The 18,705-nt window shown below is 48.2% G+C and overlaps 1 long non-coding RNA gene across 1 annotated transcript; it reads right to left on the reverse strand.

Moving 5' to 3' along the window:
- Positions 1 to 5,148: 5,148 nt before the first annotated feature.
- LOC135806882 (uncharacterized) lies at positions 5,149 to 7,216 on the reverse strand. The gene is made up of 3 exons (XR_010551328.1): positions 6,840 to 7,216; positions 6,585 to 6,747; positions 5,149 to 5,723 (listed from the first exon to the last, which is right to left on the reverse strand). It is a non-coding gene; the product is annotated as an uncharacterized LOC135806882 (long non-coding RNA).
- Between the last annotated feature and the right edge of the window lie 11,489 nt (positions 7,217 to 18,705).

Consider the following 18,705-nt stretch of genomic DNA (forward strand, 5'->3'; position numbering starts at 1 on the left):
ACCAATAGATGGGCCCTGACCCACTGGTCTACCCATGTCAGAATGTGTCTGATCAACAGTAAAACAAGTATTATCATGCGTGGAACTGGCTTCTCATTCTACATGGCTGACATTGGTGCATCCTGCTCCATGGAGCAACTGTGATAGAGGTGCCGTAATCCTGGACCAAGCTCTGCTTTGATCAAAAAGAGTATTCTTGTGTTGTGTGTGTGTGTTTTTGTATACATTATGGTGTGTGCGCGCACGTGTGTGTGTGTGTGTGTGTGTGTGTGTGTGTGTGTGTGTGTGTGTGTGTGTGTGTGTGGTGCATAGTGTGTCTGTGTGCATCTGTGTGAGTCCGCGTGTCTGTGTTTCTGTATTTGTGCCTGGATGACACAGCCTGCGGTCCCATTTTACCAGATCACGTTGTCCACCATTTCATTCCAAATGCTCATTTCTATGGGAGCCTGCAGGATACTCACATGATGTTCCTATTGAATTCACCACAGCTCTGATCCATGCAATGCTCTCATATTCTCGTATACTCTAGTAGCACAGGGTGTGTTTAAATTGTTGTACCTAAACTGACACCCAGGGAACATGGCTGGGCAATGAAGCTAAGGTTCACTACAATCACTGTTGTTGTTTTTCCCTATTTGTCACTCGTATCGTTAAATTCTCAACGCCAGTTTCTTTGCCTGTACAAGCATGCTGCTTTCCTATAGTGGCGTACTCCTTCCGTGTTCGATCAACCAGTGGTATTCTTGTGTTCAAGTAATAATTCCATCATTTGATTATCCCATGGAAACTGGACCAGTTATCAACGGCTCTTTTTCTCACAATAGTGCCTGAAAGTGCTACGTCACAGCATAGCAATGGCATAGCAACAATTTGAAAAATTCAAAAACTGGATCCACCTGGATCCAGTTTGTGTATGGATCCAAGCACATTTCAAGCGGTCTTACTCACAGCAAGGTGATGTAGCCAGTGAAACTGACTGATTTGGCTAATGGGAGCGGGCAGACAACTGGTGGCGAAGTAAAAGTCGCACCTGCATGCGACATGAGTGGGTTGCTATACACCCACATACACATACTGAGGCAATGGGGCTGTTAAGTGTGACGTCACGGCCCCTTCGATACGCATAGCAACGGAGAGCACTGGGGACAAACAAAAGTCGCGTCCTCTGGATGGAACCAGTTGTCAAAGGCAACAGCATCTAAATGACTGGAGAGAGAGCAGTTTTTCTTTGCTTTTTCTTCAAGCGTTTGTTGTCGCTCTTTACTCCTTGTTCTTTCCTCTACAAATCTCCTGTAGTCGTCGAGGGCCTTCATAATGGCTGTGAAATTGGCTGCCCACTGTAAAACTCCGTGTTTGAGAGTGCTTTGAAGATTCTTGGCGTCCTGATTGATCAAAATACGAGCGCTCCCTGTGGATTCGATTATATGTAGGTGAGTTGTTCAAGAAATCAGTGTCTTCTTTCTGTCTCCGCCCTCACGCTGGCACAGTAATACCAGCCTCTATATCCATGACAGCTCGCACCTCCCGTAAACTGCATGACTTAGATATATTCTCGCCTTCCGTGGTGATTGAAGACCCATGGAAGAAGTTATTATGTTCAGAATGATGTCCTGAGAATATAAAAATAAAATAATTCTAGGGAATTGTTACAGGGTATTTTGGAAGAGCACTGAAGTGTTTGTCTCACAGTAGTTACTCCAGATTATTGAATGGTGTATGATCTACTCGATATTTTCCACAATGGTTTTTCCTGATTTGCGGGATCTCTTCTTTTGCTGTTTGCGTGTTTACAGGAAGTGACTGTCTGGTGTATCTGCACCAGATCCTGGGGACATGAAGTCAGATGCCTCGATGGCATCCTGGATAGCGTCAGAAAACACGGCACCCACACCATGCTGGTCGGAGACTTCAATGTCCACAACACGGCTTGGCTCGGCAGCTCTAAGACCACCCGTGCAGGGGAGTACATGGAGGAACTAAGCGCTGCCCACAGCCTCATGCAGCATGTCCAAGAACCAACCCGAGGTCTCAACACCCTGGACTTAGTGCTCTCTGACTTCACTGGTACTGTGACCACCGGTATCTCGCCGCCGATAGGAAGGTCAGACCATTGTGTTGTCCACGCTGTGCTCGCTCAAGCCCCGCTAGAAAATGAGCCCAGCACACGGAGGCGTGTGTGGCGATATGGCCAAGCCGACTGGAACAGACTGCGTGCCCACTACCGTCGCATTGCCTGGGCAGCTGAGTTTCCGGAGGACCCAGAGGAAGCATGCAGCCTTGTTACTAGGCACATCGTGTCTGGGATGCTGCAGTTTATTCCCCACAAGATGCTGGAAACAAGGCCGTCCGATCCGAGCTGGTGGACACCAGAATGCACTGAGGCTCAACGTGCCAAAGAGAAAGCGTGGAAGGCCTGGCGTCACCAGGGGCCCAGCGAATGCCTGAAGCAGTCGTTCATGACAACTGTCACTCAATCTATTACAACCCAACATCGTGCACAACAAGCTGAAGAGCAGACAGTCCGAGAGCGTCTCACACGTGGTTCCATGAGAGACAAGGACTGGTGGAGGAATGTCAAGCGCGCCGCCGGTCTGGGTAGGACTACAGACATGCCAACACTCACTGATGCTGACGGGCACGAGCACAGTACATCGAAAGCCAAGAGCGAGTGCCTTGCTAGATTCTTTGCTGAAAAATGTAGCCTTGGGAATAATGACATCGACAATGCTGAGTTACCAGCAACACCCCGCACTACCACTCCGGGTCTGCAGCGCATCCGCTTCCGCGTCTCTGAAGTCCAACAGTGCCTGAAGCGTCTCAACACATCCAAATCCACTGGTCCAGATGAGATCCCAGGACGAGTACTCAAGGAGTGTGCAGCTGAACTAGCACATCCGCTGGCTAGATTGTTTCGCCTGTGTTTTGCAAATGGAGTCCAGCCCCAATCATGGAAAATTGCCCGTGTCGTTCCAGTGCACAAGAAAGGACCCAAATCCATGATGAAGAACTACCGGCCTATATCTCTCCTGACGATCATCTCTAAGATCATGGAAGGTATCATCAATCGGCAGCTTGTGAACCACCTGGAAACCCATCAACTCTTCTCCTCGTCCCAGTTTGGCTTCCGACGTGGACTGGGCACAAGTGACCTACTGACGGCTCTCCAGCATTCCTGGGCCACTACCCTGGCTGGCGGCGGTCTTGTGCATGCCCTGGCAGTTGATATTGCCGGGGCATTCGACAAGGTTTCCCACCCAGGTGTCCTTGCGAAGGCACAGCAATGTGGCATCCACGGCCAACTCCTGGCTTGGCTAAGGTCGTATCTCCATGACCGAAAACTGACTGTAGTTGTTGGCGGTCAGTCCTCCCCACTGTTCCCGATCAAGGCTGGAGTGCCCCAGGGTAGCCTCCTAGGTCCCACTCTTTTCCTGTTATATGTAAACGATGCAGAACAGTGTTTAGCCCCAGGCTCCAGTCTAGCTGTCTATGCGGACGATACAACACTCTATGCCCTAATCAGAAACCCAGATACCATCGCTGCTGCTTGCAATAGCCTCCAAACATCTATTGACCGCCTGCAGACTTGGGGTGCCCAATGGAAGATAAAGTTCGAGCCATCAAAATCTCAGGCAATACTCCTTGACCGCCACAGACCATCCCTGGATGTCCCACAGCTCACATTTGATGGCATGCAGGTGCCTGAGAGCCCTCAGCTCAAGCTGCTAGGAGTGTTATTTGACAGTACTCTCTCCTTCCGGGCCCACATCCGTTCCCTTGCCGTTAGAGCCAACCAGCGACTCGGCCTGCTCCGAAAGGCATCTCGGATCCTGGACAGTGCAGGGCGCCTAACTGTGTACAAAGGATTTGTACGGCCTATAATGGAGTACGCCCCTCTCGTCTGGGCAAGTGCTGCACATTGTCACCTCCATCAGCTGGACCTGGTCCAGCGTCGAGCCATGAAGGTTATTGGCCCCTCATTGCTCCCCAGCCTGGCAATCCGAAGGCATGTTTACGGGCTGTGCTACCTGTATAAGCTGCAATGCATACCAGGTCCAGCTCTGCTTACCAACATGGTACCTTCCCCCAGCAAGAGTTAACGCTGCACCCCGGACGCGCCGGCAACGCCAGTCCCTCGGTGGCCACTCTTTCCAACTCGCAACTCCTCTGCCAGCCTCCAGTCCAGAGTTCATCCGCCGCTCCTTCCCATACTTTGTCCTGGAGAGCTGGAACACACTGCCTGCCCCAATCCTCGCCGAACGCCCAACTCTCAAGAAATTGCCGACATTCAAGACCAAGGCCTACCATCACCTCCGCCAGACCAATTGGCTATGGGCCACTGAAGTCCACCAGCACTGAGAATAACCGGTTGTCTCTATTATTATCTCTCTCTCTCTCTCTCTCTCTCTCTCTCTCTCTCTCTCTCTCTCTCTCTCTCTCTCTCTCTCTCTCTCTCTCTCTCTCTCTCTCTCTCTCTCTCTCTCTCTCTCTCACTCACTCTTCCTCTCCTGGGAAGCTCCTCATGCTCATTCTCCCTTTCTCTGTCCATTTCCCCTTCCTGATGCGTAGACCAACTGTTGAACCCGAGACCACTAGGTCGGGGGAGGTTGACCTACCTCATCGGCACGCATGCCACGCTCCTCTGTGTTGTCAAAGTTCGCTTGTCCACTTTTGTCTACCTCCCCTTTTATGTTGCTGGCCAGTGCTTTGTAGTAAAAAAAAAAAAAAAAAAAAAAAAGATGCAGAGGCAGGGTCGTCCAGTGATGCAACACTGCCGTTCTTTGTGCAACGTCACCGCTAATTCCCCCGGCGAAAACACAAAAAGACAAACACGTCAAGAGACTACAGTATTGGTTGTTCTGGTAATGAATCGTGACTGCTCGGACAGTCGATAATCGAAACACAGAGCACCAGCATGATGTTTTGATATTGGGAATCACACACCAGCTCAATTCTCAAGCCCAAAAATTGATGAATACAAAACACAGAGCGACGCAACAAGAGATCATTCGGCAACCAAACCAACCTGGGTCTAATGCACTGAATAGTCCTGAAATACGCAGATCACACAAAGCAGTGCAAGCACATACTGTTACAAGGTACATGCATTGCAGAACAAAGTGTAACCAAAGATACACGGGGTTATAGATGCACACTCGTGCATGTGCTCGCTCAGCCCAAGAACACGCATGATGATAGAAATAATCCGGGGGAAACACGCTAGCACCGAAGTAAGCATCAAGACGTAAATAGTCATCATCACAAGCCCTAAAGCCGTCGAGGCGTCCCAGAGCAAGTATGAACAAGCGACCGCCATAAAAATCGATCGCGTGCAGCAGCGAGCAGGGACTGCACGTCCAGTGCAGTCCATGAAATAATATTATCAAGCCATGACATTCTGGGCCTGCCTCGGCCACGACCTCCAGCAACACAACCCTGAAGAACAGTCAATGACAAACAGCCGGAACGAACAATATGACCAAAAATTGCAATTTCCTTTTACGAACAGAAACAATAAGTGGGACTTGTTTGTGAATACTATTTATTTCCTCTCTAACAGACACATTCGTCCGTAAATAGTGCAGCTCTGAAAAAGTAAAAATTACATTGACATGTACATTGGTGTGCCGAGTAGTATCATCCTTGATTACCCATCCAACCAAGACGTTATCAGGTCCCAGACACCGAGATTGCACGCCGAATGTGAAGTGCATCTAGCCTTGAACCTGTTGCACAAGGCACACACATATGACAAAAATGACATCCACTCCGATTATTTCCAGAGGCCAATCATAACAGAACACAGAAATGAAACCACGGGCTCAACAAAGTACATGTAAAAAAAAAAAAAAAAAAAATTTCACGGTTCGCGTGAGACTCGGCCAAAGGCCCAGTTTTCCGCATCCGCAGGAACGCCACCACCCTCTTGGATCAAGGCGCAGATGCAGCTCCTAAACGGTGGGAGGTGAGTAGATCAGACCCACCACAAAGTGGTCAAAGACCGAAATCCCATTCACTGCATCCATGTTTCCCTCGTGCCAGGCCACGAGTTCCCAATTAACTGTGGGTCGCAGCACGGCTGGAAAAAATCCTTCCGCTTCCAAGCAGGACTTGAACCTGGTACCCTCTGTTTCTCAATCATGGTCTTAGACCATCCCACTATGCCTGCCTGTACATGTAAACGCAAAGGAAATTAGTTAAAATAATCCATGAAGTGCTATTTTAATTCCAGCGCTGACTTGCAGTATGGCGTCGTGGCCCGATACCCGCTGAGCATAGACACAAACTCCATTTGACAGGGCAAGACATACTATTTTGGAATAAAGTCATAAAATACAGCATTCCAATGACATGACGGACACCTCGTGCAAATGCGTGGTCTGTTCATCCGGCCAACTCGGCCACGCATGAGAGTGTGTGCATGTACGCGCGCGCGCTTGCACACACACCATGTATTCGGTGCGTATGGCGTACCTGTTGCGGAGATATGAAGATGGAATCATTATCATGTTACATGTACATGTACAGTGTATGTTTGAGCGTAAAGTAAATTATATTTTATTACACATTTCTTCGACACAACTTACTCCACATCTTCGCATTTCTCATAATCCATCCACCTACACTCCGTCTCAGTTGAGGAAAAACTCTCCCAGGTACAGGTATACACTAGTCACCACAGCCATGTGATGACATTGGGATGGGTCCCAAGCACGATTGCACTCTCTAAATTTTATTTGTCCAGATTATCTGTGAAGACAAAATGCAATGCATAGCGGCAATCGATGGATGAAGAGAGAGTTTGTAAATACACATATCTTTCCACTCGTTCAGGAGCTTACCTTTTGGAGTTCACATCGTTTACACGATCTCTTATGCTGTCTTGCACCTTGGCTTTGTTGACCATGGATACGCCATCCCAGAAGACATTCTACAGGAGCTGCTAATGCAGAGCGTTTTTCACGCTCGATCTCGGCGATCTACCTCGTCACGCCAATAAACTTCTCCGTGACACTGGCTACAGTCACAAGAGACGTCTTAGTAAGGTAATGAGCACGACAACACCGTCGAGATCAAGGACAAAGAGAAAACAAAACACTCACTGAAAACAGCAAAGAAGAAACGAAGAAATGTACACGATTCCTATATGTTGCCACTGACAACTGGTTCGGTGGAGACGACGCTACTTTTGTTTGTCCCCAGTGGGATCGTTGCTATGCGTATCGAAGGAACTGTGACGTCATCACTAGTCTTAACAGCCCCATAGCAAAGTCACACCGTAGTGGATCCAAAATAGAAGTCTGATGTCAACTTTCTACTCCCAGGCCGTTTTTGACGTCATCACTTTCAAGCCCTATTGTCGGGAGGCAGCATCAAAGCCCCTTCAATGTTCACGTGTTCCTGTGGGCTTCGGGCAGAATACATTACTAGATAGTAAGCGGTTTTGACTGTACTGTCAGACCTAGCTTAAAACACATAATGCTGTATTGATGCATGACGTGTGCTGTAAATCGGTAACGAACAATTTTCTTCCGGATGGCGAGAGATCCGGGATAAAAGAGGACTGAATAAGCGAGGTCTGACTGTGCTGTTTTGTACAGTCAACACCGCTTAGTACATACAGGGTCTAAGTTGTACAATCATGATTGTATCTTCCTAGCATTGCATTTTTCTCGTGCCACGATTCAAATGACGCATCCTTGTACAACCCAGGGTTGTGCTTTCAATCTACTCCGGCTCTTGCTATCCCAATAATCGTAATGCCAAGTTCTGATGTCGTTGCATGCAAGTGGCAATTCTGATGTGGGTTGGTATGCATACAGTTGTCAGAAGGACGACTCAGCAAACTCACACAACTGATGATCGATACAGTTCGTGAAACTCAGAGTTACAAAAAGCAACTGCCAGCTAGGCACGCGCGGGTAATGCTAGTTATTTGCTGCGATAATGCTCAAGGTAATACTCGTAATATGAGGATATAATGCCACTTATAATGCTCACACTACTCCATAATGCCAGTTTGAAAGTTGGAAAAGTCGATTTAAGAAGGCCGTCTTGGATCAGGGCCAAAGCGTAAAAGAAAAAAACTTAAGCAGCAGTGAGGAAGCTTCCACTGACAATCCACTGAGATGGTTGGTTTGCAACGCCAAGTCTTCGGACGAAGCCGGACGGGTTCAGATGCACGATTTTCGGAACTGGACCTAGCCAGCTTCATGCATGACACCGTTGTCGACCGGCTATTATGCATGTAATGCCAATTTTGCATGCGAAATGGTGTTATAATGCCAGCATTATCCCACCTGGAAAAAAGGGATTATAATGCCAGCCATAATGCTAGCATTACCCGCCCATGTCTACTGCCAGCTCTTCTGTCTGTGGATTATAAGAAATATAGTGTTCCTGATTCAGTGAACTTCTCTTGTGGAACAAGCTGAATGATCTGATATCATAGATACAATGTTCTCCACTACATGTAAGAGAGTAGCGTCCCGCAAGACATGCAAAAAGCAAAAATCAGCGAACAATTTGAACTGTCTACCTCTCCACACTGCGCTATTTGCCCACGTTCACAACACCACAGCAAGGAAGTTTGTTCTTCATGCGGAAATAGATCTCTTAGATAGGATCATTACACGATCATGTAAGTATGCAGAATGATGAAGATACAGTGAGCTTTTTGGCAACAAGTCATCAGTCTCATGAGGTACTAGGCAACAGTCCTCGTGTCCGTTTGTTTGAATATGTACTTGCAGCTCAGCTAAACTAATATCTTGGCCAAAACTAGGGCGAAATCGATTAGGAAATCATCCTCCGCAGCACAGCCTTGACCTCTTTACACGGCTTCAAGCCACCATCGGCAGTACGATATCCGTCGGTTGGGAACGGGTAGCTTCGAAATCGGCCCATGCTGCACACACATGCGCACTTCTTCCTCTTGTTCAGAGTCTTCTCGCAAATATAGGGAGGCTCCTTTAAGCTGATTCTGGGCTTGGCGCGACAGCAGTCACGAGCTGCAGACAATATCACTTTCCCCTCGAGAAAAAGCTTCCTCCCCCAGCGGCATAGTCCTCCGCATGGCTTGTTCGTTCGCCGGGATCCTATATAAAGCTGGCCTTCGCTGCATACTTCTCTCTGTTCAGCTTTTACAGGTAACGGAGTTCCTGAAGATAGGTGGCACATCGCAGCCACTACGGCAATCAGCGCAATAGCTCTGCAACTACCCGAAAACGCCATGATCGACCTTCCTTCAAGCTATTTTTCAATCTTCACGGCACGAACAGATTGAGTGCTAACACAGAAAATCACAATCATGCAACACTCTGTTACCGCGTCGTAGCGACACTGATACTCTTTCAGTTTCGTGCCCTCTCTTTGTGCAGACGCTGTAGGCAAGAGGGAGTTCATGAAACATTCTGAACTCAATGGAGAATCCCCATGGGGGCGCTCGCCCATGCTCACTATCCATTATCTTGGTCGTTAGTTCCACTGAGTAGTCTACGTTGTGACGTAATTCTTCCTAACACTACTACTTTCTCCGTATACAAAAACTTCGTGACTTTTTTGAACGGTGTTTTTGAGCAAGAACCTGCTCAACGAACGGTGCCAAAGGCTGTCATCGACAACCCACGCCCATGTCGAGGTTAGTTTGGTTGATCCCGAACAGATTCTCCACGGACGCCATGCGTGTGAGGACGTTGCCGACAGAAACTCAAGAGTCAAATGAAAAAAACTAACACTTACTTGCTCGAAACTGACACAGTGACGAAGTGTAGCTCGTGGCTGGAACACGGAGTCACGCGGCACTCGCTGCCCTGAAACTGGCCAGGCTCGTACTTGTAAGTAAATTAGTTGTACTTGCGTCGCGCGGCATAGATCTACGCAGCGTGAGAACATAGATTTGTTTCGCTCCCACGGCAAGATGAAACATTTCAGTCGTCGTGCAGACTCAGGATCAGAATGTCGATGGCCTGGCGTTCTTCGCCTCTCTCAAGTCAGACGTCTCCTTTGTCGCCAAGGGGAATCGGAGGGGCCTCCTCGAAGCCATTGTAGAATGCATTGGGAGGATTTTCCTGGCGAGAAAATGCGAAGCGTGTGGATGTGCTTGTACGACTCGTTTCACGGCATAATGGAGGTCGCGGGTTGGAATAACTGAATATAGTCGACACCGATTCGTACACAGCTCTAGAGATGAAGAGGACGTAGCCAAAGTCCAGCGTCGGATCATCACTGCAGGTGACACGAATCTGAACGAAATGCGGGCGGAAGCAGCGACTGTTGGCGATGCGGAGTCGGCGGCGTCAGGTGACAATGACATGAGCGACGAAGACTATGAAATAACTCAATCTCATTCGTCTGAGTTGCTTTTTTCTTTGTGTATAGCTTGTAAACAGGTAAGACAATGCCACAAGTGTTATTCCGAGTCAAACGGAACAATTCCAGAGCTGTGCGCAGCTTTCAAAAAAATCCACGAGGTTTTTGTACACGGAGGAAGTACTAGTGACCCCTCTAGATACATACTTGAGAGGGATTTGAAAAGGGAAAAGTATGAGGAAACCATTGACTGTCGTCACCAGGACTCCAATTAATTTGGCTTTGTTTGAGCAAGTTGAGGCAAGCGATGCCACTCAGCTACATTGTACAATGTGTAGTGTAGCTGTCATCCCAGCAGAGATCTTTCAACATTTTCTTCAGATTTCGAAACTCATGGCGGTGACACTGCACTGTACAATATAATGTATAACAATTATATTGTTGAACTCGGATGGAGAGCCAATATAGTCATGTTGCAGAAAGGAAAAGGACAAAATGTAACGAGTTATTACAAACTGTCCACCAACGTAACCGCCATTTTGTCGCACTCGCTGACTGTATAAGATCTGGTTACGTTGGTGGACACTGGACAGTTTGTCATAACTCGTAACATTTTGTCCTTTTCCTTTCTTCATCACAATTATAATTGTCATGCTCATAGGCTGGTGGAACGCAGCCCTCTCTGGACCAACACACTGCACGCATAAAGACTTCTAAAGTATTAAAGGGGAAGTGCATCGATTTTTCGAGTAGGGTCCAGAAGAAAGACAATTTGATATCGGTTCGAATGGCATATCTCTCGCTTCCATACGATAAGCCAAACTTGCCAAATCGCCAATTGTATGCTCACGTTGCCATAGCGACCAGCGCAGTGATGACGTACGAAAGGCTTAGCTCCTCCACAGAGAAGGTCGATCACTGCAGAAATTGGTCATTTTCAATTGTCTTATTGTATTCACGATGTGAAAGAAGTGCTGTGTTCAATGCTGTTAGTGCCGTGAACTGTTTATCGCCCTTCTCATGCATTTTCCTAGGCTGACTGTGCCTAGGAAATGGTTTCCTCCAGGACAAGATGCTTGGAATTCGCCATCTCTCCTGAGACATTTTCAGCAAACTTTCAAACCTACGACATTATTTCATTCGTCAATCTCCACCACCCGTCGTCTCACCTGGCTTCAGAAGATGTTACGAGAGATAGGAGAGTCGCCAGGAAGCATCACATTCATCTTCAGGAAGTGGAAAGAGCAAACGGCATGGTCCTTGGTTGGGGGAAATGCTGAACGTCTGATTTGTCCCAACCAAGATTTCAGCATTTTGTTCGTCACTATTTTCGCTTGTCTGCTGGTGTCTCCGCACTCCAGCTTTCTCCTATCGGTGTCACGTCCCAGTACACAATCGAGAGGACTACTAACAAACAGTTCACTGCACTAACAGCATTGAACACAGCCCTTCTTTCACTTCGTGAATACAATAAACCAATTGAAAATGACCGAATTCTGCAGTGATCGACCTTCTCTGTGGTGGAGCTAAGCCTTTCGTACGTCATCACTGCGCTGGTCGCTATGGCAACGTGAGCATACAATTGGCGATTTGGCAAGTTTGGCTTATCGTATGGAAGCGAGAGATATGCCATTCGAACCGATATCAAATTGTCTTTCTTCTGGACCATACTCGAAAAATCGATGCACTTCCCCTTTAACTATTACACAGGGAGCCCCAACCCCTGTTGCGCATGCCCCAGACACATTTTGTATTATAATTCGTCAGTCTGTTCACGTCCTTCACCCGTAGGGCTAGGGGTAGTCGTGGTAGTGTTGCGTGGTCTGCACGTTGATCTACGCAGCTGCTCGTCTTCTACTTATTGTTAGATTAATAATAATAATAATAATTCGCGGGATTCGCGTTGGCATCGCTTGAATGTTCAGAAACACACAAACTAGCCTTCGCTTCCGCAGGCCACCACTATGCCTATGCCTTGCACACCTTAGTGGCGAATGCAGACCTCACAAGTGAGTCAGGGGAGAGTAGGTGAGTCTCTCAACCAATCGGGCGTGTAACGGCCCATAACCCTGTAAACTGCATCCTTGTTACCCTCACTCCGAGCTGTGAGTACCCAGTTGACCGTGGGTGTCGGCGCAGTTCACCACGCATAAAAAGTCTTTACTCACGTAAAAAGTCTTTACACGCTCCCTGCTACCAGCGCGGGTCTCGAACTCGGGACCTCATGATTCGCAGGCAGGCCTGCAAACCAATCGGCCATATGCGTTGGTGGTTGTTAGATTGACAGCATGAAACAAGGTGGAGGACACTGTGTTCGGAAACAGTGACCTTACTACAACCTTCCGCGGTTGGCAGAGCCCCGGTCCCTGCGGGACCATTTGAACCATATGGGTGTCGCACCCGGTTCTGACCCTCATTATGCTAGGGTGGTAGGAGACTACTCCTGACGTCCGTCGTGCATTCTTTGATCGCCCCTTAGACGTATAACAGCAATGACGTACATGTGCAGCCATGTCGTGCACACTACATCTTTACTTATAAAAGAGAGGCACCTGTGACGTGTGTCTGTGTGTGTGTGTGTGTGTCACGCTCCTTATAAAGAAGAGGCACCTGTGACGTGTGTTTTTGTGTCACGCTGAAGCGCTGCGGAGCAGCGCTGCCCTGAGCACGCGAAGCGTGCGAACAGTGTAGCACAGTGTAGCTAGCGCGGCCGCAGAAGCACTGAGCACGCGAAGCGTGCGAATCGTGTAGCTAGCGGAAGCAGCCACAGAAGCACTGAGCACGCGAAGCGTTCGAATCGTGTAGCCACCACCACGTGCTGAGCACGCGAAGCGTGCGAACAGTGTAGGTGGTACCATGGTAGCGCTTTTAGCAGACACGATCAGTACGAGTAGCAGTAGCAGCCGCGCGCAGAAGCACTGAGCACGCGAAGCGTGCGAATCATGTAGCCACCTAGCCTAGGCCATAGGTAGCACTAGCAGCCGCACAAGCGCTGCGGACCACGTGAATCGTTCTCTGCAAATAGAAACATCTGCAACAAAAGGACACAAAAGATCTGCACTGACTGCACTCTGCATCTGGTCTGCAGTGAAGAGCGCATCGCACTTTTGTTCGTAAGTTTATGAATTTTTTGAGCCGCTTCATCCGCCACCAGGTGTTGGACAACCCTGACCAGCCTCCCGAAGGCGTAACAGACGTCCCTCCTTCTCCTTCCAACCATGAAGAACCTTCCTCACCAGGACTTCAGCGGTCTGGCCACCACCACGTGCTGAGCAAGTGTGCTGTTCATGTACTTGCTTCACCCGCATGCCACATTCGGCCAGGCAACGCTGGCCTGGGGTGCTGCTAGTAACTCATAACAGCACAGCGGAGTCTTGATAACAGTACTAGTAGTAGTAGTACTAGTACCGATAGACTCGGTGATACTGATAGTGATGGAGCCGGCCTGTTACGCGGCTTGGTCTTCGCCTATGCTAGCTATAGGCTATGTAACTGTACAATCATGTGTCACGTACATTGTTAGTAAGATCTGCATTGATAATGTATAACCGAGCTGTGTGGCAGGTGAATGACCGTGCACCGTCTGCGCCCCTAGCCCTGCACTAGCTGGTGGCGGACAATGGCGGCAGAAAAACTGGCCGAGTTTTGGTACTTTGTCACGTTTGTGTGGTTTGTTTCATGCATGTTTGGTGTGTGGATGAAGAACTGGAGCAAAACTCATGGAAGTGCCTGCCATAAGGATTTTATGGTTCTGCCAATTAAATTCTCTTCTTTTTGAGCAGTCTGAGCAGAACCTGCCAATTGTTCGAGCATTATCAGCCAGTGCCCCCAGCAAAAGAAACAAGAGCAAGGATTTGAACTTCAAGTTACATGTATTTGAAGCTTCCCTCTTCTCAAATCGAACTCTTTTTGAATAAATCTCCACGCCGCTCGTCATTTATTTAACTGAAATCAAAAGAAAGGACTCGTATGAGATAACAAATCAACTGCCCCTGATTCGTACAGAGCGAGCTCAAATTGCGGCCTGAAACGAGACTCGAACCCAGGCACCCGAGTCGACTACGGCCTCGCACTAGGGTGCAGAGGATAATGCAAAAGCAAAGGGAGTAAAAAAAAAAAGTAAATTATCGTATCCGTTCCCGAAGGGAGTAGAGCAACAAAATACTCTAGCCACATGTCTTGAGGCTTACTGCAAGTGGAAGGGATCTCCATCCGAGATCTGCTTGCAGGAACTTGCCTAATGTCTCCTGTTTTGTATGAAGAGATTATTCACGGAGCCAACGCAGTGACAGCTTGTCTGCAAGAAAGACGACCAGTTGCCATGATAAACTCCATTCCAATGATTCCTAACATGGTTTACACCTCTCACTCTCTGGATAATGTCAGGAAATGATATAAAATTTTGATAAACCCACTATTCAGCCATAGCTAGGCTGGGGCGGATTATGCTCGCGAGATCATGGAATTATGCTTTCATGGATTCTCGCATTATGCTCGCAAAATCCGCATATTATGCTTTGGCACGCGGGGATACATATTCACTTTGTTGTACTTATGGAGCCTCAAAGTTCGGAAAATGGTGCCTTTTTCGTACTTGCAAGTGGCCACAAGTACAACGCAATACATGAGTATCCCCATACCAAGGTATCCATGCATGCTAGAGATCAACATGGAAAAGAGAAAACATGACTTCTTCTATTCATTAGTTGACTTCTTTCGTAAAAAGATGTTTTCATTGCCAAATTAGTTTGAGTTACCTTTGAAAATTATCATGTTCAGGAACTGTCTACGTAAGCGTCATACTCGTCCAACCGATGTTACCCTCACCCTGCGAGTAATCAGCTCATCTCTCCCGTAGCTCCACCACTCCACTCCTTCCAACATGACCGAACATCAACTATGCCTCAATTTTTTTTATTAGAGCAATCATTCCATACTGCGGCCTGCACAGTCATGGCTGCCAAAATCGAGAGGTCATCTGACTTCGTAACATGCCGCATGATAATGTAGACTCTACATGTACGCGACGTTTTGCTACCCGTCACTATCCTCACTATCTCGTCTGCCCCATAACTGATAAAGGCTGATTCACTCGCATCTTCTGTTACATGTACTGTATCAGCTAGTGTGAGAAAGAACGTTACTTTGAAGAAGACGAGTTCGAGTATACAATAGTGTATTGCCATGATTTCTACCCTGCTTTTCATTGAAAACACTATCTGCATGACCTCCGAACCCTTTACTATGCAGACTACCAGCACTGATCAGGTGCATTGTACACAATTGTATAGCCTACATACTAGAACTGTGGTATAATCGTGTAGTTATGCTCCTACCTCCGAGGGGATGCCAAATTATGCTCCAAATTTTCAACCACCAAATTATGCCAATAATTATGGCGGCATAATCCGCCGGTGCCTATGGCCATAGCCCTGCATAAAAGTTGCAATGAAGAGCGGCCACTGGAGAATCGTTTATGTCCTATAGTGCTAAATGGCTGGGGATGGCGGGAACAGTAGCCGTGGCTCCAACCGCACGCAGATTGAATGTGTGACCCGAAGCAAGAGCATTATACCCCTTGTTGAAGAATTACAATCAGCATTATTGTCTTTAAATAGAAAGGTGTTAGAAATAACAACAAGATACAAGTACAATAAAACCACTAAAGAAAACGCAAAAAGGTAACAAGATTACATAACCAAAGGCGAGAAGGCACTGAACGAAGTGTCAACCTACGAATACAACTTCAGTGCAACAACGTGCTCTTTCTGCTTACACAAAACAGGCTTATGAATACGTATACAAACTGCCTCTAGGACTTTCAACTGTTGGACATAACGCGCACGACACAGTACAGAAAAATGAGAGTCATCATACACACCAAGACAGTCAGGACGAGATAACAAGTGTAGATACACAGCTGACTTCTTACGATCAACACATTCATCCGCCTCATCTCGCTCCTTCCCACCCGACTCCTCCTCGTCCATCTCATCGCCCTCTTCTTCGTTCCGCTCGTCATCCCCACGATCATCATCACCACCATCATCTGCCTCGTCCTCTGTCTCCTCACCAACCGTTTCGTCATCCAATTCCTCTTCCATCCCTGATCATCCGTCTCATCCTCCGTTTCCGTACAGACCACTTGTCTCCCATTTGCTAGCTGCTCGTCCCGTGAGCGGAGTTGTTCCTCCAGATCCGCTTCACTCACAGACTCATGATACTGCTCGACCCTCCTCCTGTTGGTACTGTTCACAACGCGTGGTCCTTGGCCGTTTCTAGCATAGATCTCTGTGGAGTAGTTTGCTGTTGCCCTCCGAGGTCTCTGGATTAATGTGGGCGGCGTGGCAATCCGTGTGAGAGTTGGTGATACCAGCGCGAGTGTAGGTGGGTCCACCCCAGCCCCCGCCACAAGAAGAGCCGGTGGCGGTTCTGGTGGTGGCAAGGGCGACGGTGGTGCTGCTGGAGTTGGCAACTTGGGCAGCCTAGCTCTCCCACACGGCACTGCATTAGGCCTTGGCGGATAATGCTCGAAAAGGTGGCAGATTCTGCTTTTTTTGCACCGAAATTGGCAGAACCATACAAACCTTATGGCGGGCAATTCCTCGAATTCTGCTCCATTTCTTTATCCACATACCAGCTACTCCACTTTTATGTTTATGTATCTATGTCATTCGGATCTTCCCAAGTTGTACAATGTACTGTTGAGATACCGAATTCAAATCAATCAATACCATACCATACCAAACATGCATGAAACTTACCAGAAAAAGTACCGAATTCTGCCAATTTTTCTGCCGGCATTATCCGCCAAGGCCTACACTGCATTCTGTGTTGGCTCAGTCTGAGATCAGTCACAGACAGTCACTAGGCAAAGTAGGCATTGGCATGATCACCATGGTCACAGTCCTACGCTACTCGATCGTACTCTGCTCCTAGCGCCGTGGCAGTAGTGCAAACGATTCAGGCCTTGGCTACTGTACTGACCAGTAAAAGTCAGTAACACGGACGTGTGAAACAACTCGGAAAGTAAGTTCCGAGGCCCGTCGCTATACCAACAGAGAAATATTACTAATACTAATAGGGCTTGAAAGTGATGACGTCAAAAACGGCCAGGGAGTACTAAATTGACATCAGATTTCTATTTTGGATCCACTAAGGTGTGACTTTGCTATTGCCTCAGTATGTGGGTGCATAGCAACCCACTCATGTCGTATTCAGGGGTGACTTTTACTTCGCCACCAGTTGTAACCCCGCCCCCAGTAGCCAAATCAGTCAGTTTCACTGGTTACACTTCGGAGCTTCGGCTTCGAATGTGACAGTGTGTTTGGCCTCAAATCGCTCCAGTTTTCCATAAATTCTTAGCGGTTTTTAAAGACAAAATGCAAAATGCAAATGCACCCCTTGATAGCCCCTTGCACCTCTTGCTTTCTTCGGCCTTTTCTTTCGCTCCTTAGCGTATAGGTTATCTTTTTTTCCTTGTCTGTCCTAGACACTTTCCGAACTTTCACTATGTCCTCCACTGCTGATTTGGTAGTGTCCAGTGGTGACTCCGGGGCCCGTAGTCCCCGGCCTACGATTTCCGACCCGGATCGTGGTTCAAGTACCGTCCGTGCTCAGTCCATGCGTGCTGCAGTTGGTGCCGATATGGAAATTTCAGCCACGTCCAACGTCGTTGGCGCAGCTACGATGGTGCATCCACGTAGCCATTTCGCTAATCCAGCTTCTGTGAATCCTCCCCTGTTAGATCAGGGCGGCGTTAGTGAAGAGCAGGCTCTATCGAGTGTGCCAATCTCTGCGCCTAGTTGCCGGCCCCCACCCTCGGCCACGTCGGTGGCTGATGTTCCCGGCGGCTTTCTTCACACTACTAGTGAGCAGGCCCTATCGCGTGCCTCGCCACTAAGTTTCTCTTCCTACCCGCCCACGTCGATGGGTCGTGGTCATGGTGGCGTTCATCATGGTGGGCAGGCCCCGTCGCGTGCCTTGCACCACGTTCACTATCCGTCCACATCCCTGGACGATGATGGTCTGGTGGGCCTGCAGGCCTCACCGAGTGCTTTGTTTGATGACCAGAGTGCCGTTCGGCCATCTCTAGCTAATGTGGGAGAGTCTCAAGGACACATGTTCGATCCCACCACTGTCGGGCCTTCACAAAAATTCACCTTTCAAGCACCAAAGGCAGTCAATGATTATGTGGAGACACACTTTCGACGTGTCTTGACTGACGACGAACGGCGGGACATGGAGTCTAGTCATCCTCGTCCCGACACAGATGCCATGTATGCCCCCAAGGCCGATGAACATGTCCTGCAGTGGCTGGGCCAGAAATATCCCAGGTCCATGGATACGAAGCTTTCTTCAGTCCAAATGGCTATCCACTCGGCTGTTGGGCCCGCG

Source organism: Sycon ciliatum, chromosome 1 (assembly GCF_964019385.1).
Source record: "Sycon ciliatum chromosome 1, ocSycCili1.1, whole genome shotgun sequence".
In the NCBI taxonomy this organism is placed as follows: domain Eukaryota; kingdom Metazoa; phylum Porifera; class Calcarea; order Leucosolenida; family Sycettidae; genus Sycon; species Sycon ciliatum.